This window comes from Martes martes (assembly GCF_963455335.1).
Source record: "Martes martes genome assembly, chromosome: 5".
Lineage (NCBI taxonomy): Eukaryota > Metazoa > Chordata > Mammalia > Carnivora > Mustelidae > Martes > Martes martes.
Window position 1 is genome coordinate 116,431,509 of NC_137892.1, and position 7,953 is coordinate 116,439,461.

Here is a 7,953-nt window from a genome sequence, read left to right on the forward strand (position 1 = left end):
AGGAGAGGGAGAAGCAGACTCCCTGCTGAACAAGGAGACCCAATGCAGGGCTTGATCCCAGGACCCCAGGATCATACATTAAAGTATACTTACAGGATCCTGGAGGTTGGGCTAAGATTGCGTCTTGCCCTTAGTGAAGTTGTTAACATCGAGGCAGCTGAGTTCCTTAAGGTATGTCATTCTGCCCATTTCAAGGATTTCTCAATGGGCTATAGGTAGTAAGAAAACGCAGTAATTTTTCTTCTGTCTTTGTTTCCCACCTAGTTGGAATATCCGTTCCTCAGGGATACTGATCCTCTCCACAGCTCAGGGCAAACCCAACTTATCTAAAACCTGACTTTCATTGTAAGCCCACTCTCCTTCTCTCTCCTTCTCAATGATCAGTTTATAGGTGACCAGGGAGATGAGAAGAATATATGGGGTCTTCTGGGACAAATTCTTTACTCCTAAGAGAGACACACAGGACAAAAATGGTCTCTTCTCTATCATCTTAAATGCTATTCTGTGTGGAATTAATGCCTGGAATTGCAAAGCTATTTTAGGAGATTGAGAGAAGCTAGCTGGAGTGTAAAATCCAAATCGCCTTCATTGATCCAGACAGAATATTCCAGAAGACCTCTAGCAAGACACAAGAAACCAAGAGACACAAAATACACTGTTGTAAGAGCAATTTACAGAAAAATATGTATAGTATGATCCCATTTCTATAGCCAGATAAATATATATATACATAGAAAAGGGTCGGGAGTAGACTCCAGAAGGATAAACACCAAAATATTGGCAATGGTGACCTCTGACAGCCATGTGAACCAGGGTTTCAACGTTTTATTCTATATATATTTGTATTGCTTGAAGTTTTTATGGTAGCACGCATATATGTCTTGCTTATGTAATTTTTTTAACATTTTAATTTTAAGAAGCATATGTGGCTTCCCCTTTATTTGAAACTAGCATTAGAAGCTCAGAGCATTCTTCTTTAAAAAAAAAATGTGGTCAAAAAATTCTTCAAGTTATTTTCGGTTTCTAGGGGGATCCTCTTCATCTTAGAGCTCAGCGTGCCTGCTATTAGTCAGTGGACCTTGCTTTCCCACAGGAAGAACCACAGGGAGATCACAGCTGTGATCTCTGGGTTCCCTTTGCTTGGGGCCAGAGTGTGGATTGTAAAGCAGGACAAGGTGACAAACCTCTTCTATGAAATCAGGACAAACCGAGTCTGGCTGACATTACAAGGGTGCTGGCGGGCCTTGGGAGTATCTGGAGATAGAACAGCCAACACTGTGTCTGGAGTTGGGCAGAGTGTCTCAAAGTGCAGGCCACGGTCCCCTCATCAGAATCACCTGCAAGCTTGCTAAAGGGCTGGTTCCTGAGCCCCACCCCTGATCTACTAATAATCTCTGAGTTAGGGCCTGAGAACCTGAATTCTTTATTGCCTGAAAGAACGACTTTCTCCATGGATAAACTGGACTCATCAAAATCCTCCTGTGGGGCCCCATGTGGGGCTCTGTGCTCGGCGGGGAGTCTGTTTCTCCCCCTCCCTCTGCCTGCCGCTCCCAGGGCTTGTGCTCTCTCTCTCTGTATCAAATAAATAAATAAAACCTTAAATTTAAAAATTGGTCCTGTGGGGCAAGTGCGGGTTCTTGTTTCTCATCCTGGCTATCTGGATGCTCAGAGCCAAATGAGGGGCTCAGCTGGAGCCTCTGGGTTTCCCGGCTCGAGGACCATCAGGTGCTCTATTTCTGGCTCCTTGCATTAATTCTGTCACTCAAATTCTACGTCCCCTAGCAAGCTACAAAAAGTCTTCCTGGGACAGGCAGGATAAATGAATCGGTCGATAAAGCAGCCATTTATCAAGCACTTAGCCAGGATAGCTGTGCTAAGTGCATTACATCTGACCTCATCTAATCTCACAACAAACTGAAGATCAGGTACTATGATTAAACCCATTTTACAGGTGTGGGGACAGAGCCTTAGAGAGGGAAGGTGCATAGTAGGGGCTGGAATTCAGGTCTCTAACACCAGAGTCCATGCTCTTAAACATCTGGCACTACTTGTCCATGGTGTAGGTGAAACGTAGTGGCCCTACACTTTCCACACAGGACAGGTCCTGCAAACTGAGTGGAAAGGTGGGCTCTTACTTTGAAGTTTCTTTTCCATAACTAGCACATTATTTTTACTTTCATTTTTATGTCCAAACCAGTTTTTTCTTACATTTTGGAGATGATTTTATGAACACATTGGTAAAATGTTTTTGTCTTCTTTGTCTGATTTATATATGTGTGTGTGAATGTGTGTGTATGTACTTATGGAAGGTCACAGAAGGACTCACCTACAGTGATGCAGCCACTATAAATGAATTACTGAAACTATCTCAGGCCAATTTTATAAGAAGTTTTCCATTCAGCAATCTCTGATGATTTGTTGGGGCTAATAAATACGATTTTAAAGAAAGAACTCTCGCAAGTTGATACATATTTTAATCTACGTATGTGCGAGTGTATATGTGTATCATGTAACAACGAAAATCAATCTGTGGAAAGGTCCCTTCCCCATCATCGTCTAGCTATATTCCTCAGAGGTGCCCATCGTAAAAAGCAAAAGTGCACTCGGACACACACACACACACATGCACGGCATCATACAACCAAAATACAATGCAACTTACTTTGTTCTTATCTACATATGTCTTGGATACAGGAAGCCTTGCTTTCTTAAGTTGAGAAGACCCGCTGTTTCACTTGAAGCCCACACGCAGAGGAGATGGGAGCGGGCGCTCTGAGCTGTCTCAGCCGTCTCCGCCCAGCCAGAGCACCAGGTGGGATAACCAGTGGGACTGCCAAATCAGCAGCTCCCGCCCTCTCTGGATGGGACAAGCGGAGGAAGTGTGCGGTTGGGAAGCTCCGCTGCTCTCGCCCGGGTTTCCAGTTGTCCCCCCCGCAGAAACTACAGAGAAAGTTAGCATGGGAATCTGCGCCCTCCTGAAACTCTGCGGGACCCCAGGAACTTCCCACACCGCGGGGACGAGGGGCCGCGAGCGGTAACGGAGATGTCGGCGGCGGGAGTGCACCGCTGGGTCCCAGGCGCCGGTCCGGCACCCCCTCGCAGGAGCGCCCTCTGTCGGCGGCTCTGGGCACGGCCCGCGTCTGTGGGCTCGTTCTTGGTATAGGTGTTCTTGGTATAGGTGTTTATTCCCTCTTCGTGCGCAGTTGGCGTGAGGGTGTCTAACACTGTGTTCACCTCTCACCCCTCCTAATGTTAAATTCCGCTAGGAATTTCTAATTCTGCTAATTCTGTGCCTTGGTATAGAGCTCCTAGGGCTGTAGTTATGTGTGCAAGAGTGTGAGGGTATAGTCCAGTTGCCCAAGGCGGTGTGCCTTGAGTGTGACATCGTTGTCTATATGCCTGATTGTGGATATTTCACTTTCTGCCACCACCTGTCCGTGAGCAAGCACCTATGAGCATGGGCTGTACTCCTACATATTGGTGTCTTATTAGTAATACACACACTTTTATCATCTTCCCAGGGCTGTGCCAGTATGAATGAGCAGGGCTGTGTGTGGTGCATGAACCCACAGTAGGTGATAATGGTATGTTTCTAAAATCCAGATGTTAAAGGAATAATGTAGTGGAGGGGGACGTCAACTATACTAAATCCTTTGCCCTTCGTCTCATGTTCTTCGACTTTAGGAGAACCGTAGGTTTGCTTTTGGACCCTCTGGCGGACAATTGCTTGATCTTGACCTGAACCTGGCCTCCGGTGTGACCTCTCCTTGGCTTTTCTTCTCCAGTCTGTGGAGCCCAGGGTGGCTGCCTGCTTCAGGCTCTAAGTATATTGACCATGATGTCAGTCCAAAGAAGCAAGCATCCCATCTTCTTCCTTTTTCCCCACCCAAAATTCATTTCCTCGTAGTTGATTACCTGGGATTTTGATGCCTGTGTTCCCTCAGCATTATTGATACACATGGGGAAAAAAAAAAAGGAACTTCTTGAAATTCCCCTAGAAGGTTTTGAGAGTTGTTTTCAGTGTTGCAACTTGAACAAGTCAGTTTCTAGTTTAAGTTACCATCGGAAAGCTTGGTAGGAGTCAGATATATAAGCTCCAGTAACAGTAGCAGCAGCAGCAGAAGAAACAACAGTTTCAGACCCAGCGAACCCTGCTGCCTGGCCAGAAGCAAGGTAAGAATTTCCTTAGCCCCTGACACCCCTCCAGAGACCCGCAGACTTCAGGCTGGCCAGGGGTAGCGCCTTCTGAGTGCTCCTTCTGAGTGCTCCCCCTGCGCCTGGCATTGTGGAGTGGGGGGATTTCTGGAGGCAGTCCTGGTGACTTACCTGTGGGGAGCGCAAAGTCAGTACTTTGCGGACTGATGTAGAAAGTATTCATTTTAGAAGTCAACTAATAATAATTGTACACCAAGTTCTGTGAATGTGCATTTTATAGAAAGGTTTGTTTTGTCTTATTTTAAAGTGGTATGTACATAAAAGAATGTTTCTCAATATTAATGCCCATCAGTTAAATTGTATAACGTGAGTGGTGCTTTCCTTAGTACTGTAAACTTTTTTTAAAGCTGTTCATTCATTAAGTCAGAATGAATTCAGTAAACAATTGAATTTGTACTTACACTTATAACTGGAAGGTGTCGAGCATCCTTGCTCCCTATTTGTGTTGGGTTCAGTAGTCAGTTGGGACAGTCAACCAGAGTAACAGCTGGGTTATCCAGATTTTTTTGGATTAACTAACTTTGGTGCTACTTTAAAAATAAAAAGCAACTGCATTTTTTAAAAGTACTTTCTGAAGGGTTTTTAAATCGGTGAAGAGAGGGGGAAAAAAAGATTATACTGTATTAGTGCTTTATAATCGCCCAGGTAAATTGTGTGCAACAATTTTCAGGTTTAAAAAAAAATAATGATCAAGTTAAAATATTTTAACCAAGAGCTTACCAAACCCCACCTGATGGTCCACTTTTTTCAAATAAGGAATTTCAAGATATTTGAAAGAATTTGGACTACCTCTTAGTGTTCATTTTATTGGGGTCTGAGATTTTACAGTTTCTTTACATTCATTCATTCTTCTAATAATTAATGAAATCCCTGATGCTAAACTCTGGGGGTGGGTATGTTATGGAATAAGAAAGACATTAACCCTCCCATCAGAGAGCTCAGTGTGGCAGGGAAGACAAGCATAAAGAACTATATTACATTGTTAAATTTGTATGTATGTATTGCAGTTGTAGTAAGTGCTATGAATGGGACTCAGGGAGAGCATATAACCAAGCAAGCAAGAGTCCTGACTTCCTCTGGGCACCCTGCAGGATACCTTACCTGAATTCTTTTTTTTTTTTTTAAGATTTTTTTATTTATGTATTGACAGATAGAGATTACAAGTAGGCAGAGAGGCAGGCAGAGAGAGAGAGAGGAGGAAGCAGGCTCCCTGCTGAACGGAGAGCCCGATGTGGGGCTCGATCCCAGGACCCTGGGATCATGACCTGAGCCGAAGGCAGAGGCTTTAACTCACTGAGCCACCCAGGCGCCCCAACCTTACCTGAATTCTTTCATTAAGTCCTCACCGCAACAGGATGCCCACTTTACAGGTGGAGTGTGAGGCTTAAAGAAGTCAAGAGACTTGCCTAGAGTCCACAACTCATCAGTGGCAGAGCTGGGCTGCCAGTGCAGGTCTGCCTGGTTCTGGAACTGGAGTCCTTTGAATGTGCTACCCATGCGTGGTGTGACTATGTCTTTTTATTTTTAAATCACAATTCTTTTTAAATTAAAAAGTAACAAGCGAGATAAAACTTGGAAAAGAAATGCCCACCCAAGTGTCATGGGCATGCCCATGTTGGCACCAGCATTAGGGAGTGTAACCATACCAGAGGACCTGGGGTCCCTGTGTTCCGTATACAAGGATTTCAAGCATTTAGAAAACCTACAAGATTACGTGGAAAAATATTTAATCCTCAAGACTCTCAAATTTAGCATGCCAGTGAAATGTGGGCTGCGGAGTATAGCTCTCCGGTATCGGGTATCCACTGATCTGGAGAGTGACAGGGTAACTCTGCTGCCCCCTTTTTGGATTCCCCAGGTTCCATGGCTTAAAATGTGGGTGATACTAAAACGCAGGTTGTTTCTTAAAGTCATCACCAGGGCTCCCTAGACCCTGAGGTGCAGTTGACCTGAAATTCTCAAACACATCTAAGGCCCTAGGAGGAAGTGCTGGACGCAGAGGCAAAGGGAAAACCCCAGCCTTAAGATAGAGCAAAAGAATCACCAGCAGATGCCAGGAATCTCTTATTTCCCTTCCCAGGGTGCCGGCATCTGGGCTTTACAAGCCTGTGTAATTGCAATACCTTCAGGGCATTTCCCTACCATTGTATACAAAACAGACATATCAAATATTTCCTTTGTCTCTTCCCCTTGGTGCAAGCTGACATGTTATAGGTCACCTTCTACAATATGTCATCTCATTGCATTGTCTCAACAACCCTCTGAGATGGGTATCATGTCCATTTTATAGATGAGGAGACTGAGGCTCCGAGATCATTTGAGCAACATCACACAACTAGCGAGAGGGGGAACCAGATTCAAGGCCACGTCGGCTTGACTCCAAGCCTGTGAATGTCCTAACTGATGCCCTGTGGCAACCAGTGTGTTGGCACAGTCGTAACCTGGACTAAATTATTAGACGTGCCTGTGAAAGCTGCAGGGACAGGGTGTGGACTTGACAGGAAGGCCGGATCTAGTCCCGTCTCTGCCACTCACAGCTTTTGTAATCTAAGGGAATAAAGTGCATGGCAAGGTTCCCCTAGGTTAGCAGTGGTCCTAACGAAGCCGTGATTTGTCATTATTCCGTCACCCCAGCCAAGGGATGCTCATTTTTAAGGTATTTGTCCAAAATTTTTGAGTCTTATTCTTCATATGATTTACTCAGTGGTCTCTGAGCACGTGTCCAGCTCAGAGAACACTGGTGCTTTCTGGGACAGATGGAGGTGTTTCGGAATGAAATTAAATAATAATCCTCTCTACCTAATTCAGAAGGAGGGCACAATTTTCACATTCGAATTATTGGCACAATCCTGGATACTGCTCTAGATTGAGTTTTACTATGAGATGGTGGCTGATGGGACACAAAGGGATGCATTTCATTTCTCATAGTGGGTATATCAATATTTTATGGGCTTCTCCCAAAGAACATCTTGATTTTCAGAGCAACAGGCCATGAACACAGGTGAAACCAGGAGTTCTCAAAGTGTGGTCCTTGGGCCAGCAACATCAGCCTCACCTGGAAACTCTTCAGAAACGCAGATTCTGAGGCCCCACCTCCCCCCTCACCCCCTGGCTGGTCTCCCTGACTGGAGATCATAAATATTTGTTGAATGAAAGTGTTTGCTCCTAGAAGGCGGGATCCAGCCCCAAAATTTACTCCTAATGACTCTATCCCAACATTACTTGCTTACCCATACTTACTAGGTAAAGGGCTATTTTACCTGGTAAGTACCAAGTATATCTCAGCTGAATGTTGACCCAGACAAGTTGTGTTCCTTCTCTGAGCCCTGGTTTCTCAGCTTCCAAACAAGAAGTCTCTATCGGAGGGCTGGTCTCCCTCAGCTCCAGACAGCCTGTGGTTCTCTCTTTGGAGATGTCCTTACCCAGAGACTGGCACAGGGCCCCTGTGATTCACGTCGTATCAGTCTGACAGTGCAGACAAGAAAGAAAAAAGTCAAGATTAAAAACAATGTACAGGGACGCCTGGGGGGCTCAGTGGGTTAAGCCTCTGCCTTCAGCTCAGGTCATGATCCCAGGGGCCTGGGATCGAGCCCCACATCAGGCTCCCTGCTCGTCCCTCTCCCACTCCCCCTGCTTGTGTTCCCTCTCTCGCTGTGTCTCTCTCTGTCAAATAAATAAATAAAATCTTAAAAAAAAAATAAAATAGAAGCAATGTGCATAGAATGGATATGGTTTGCA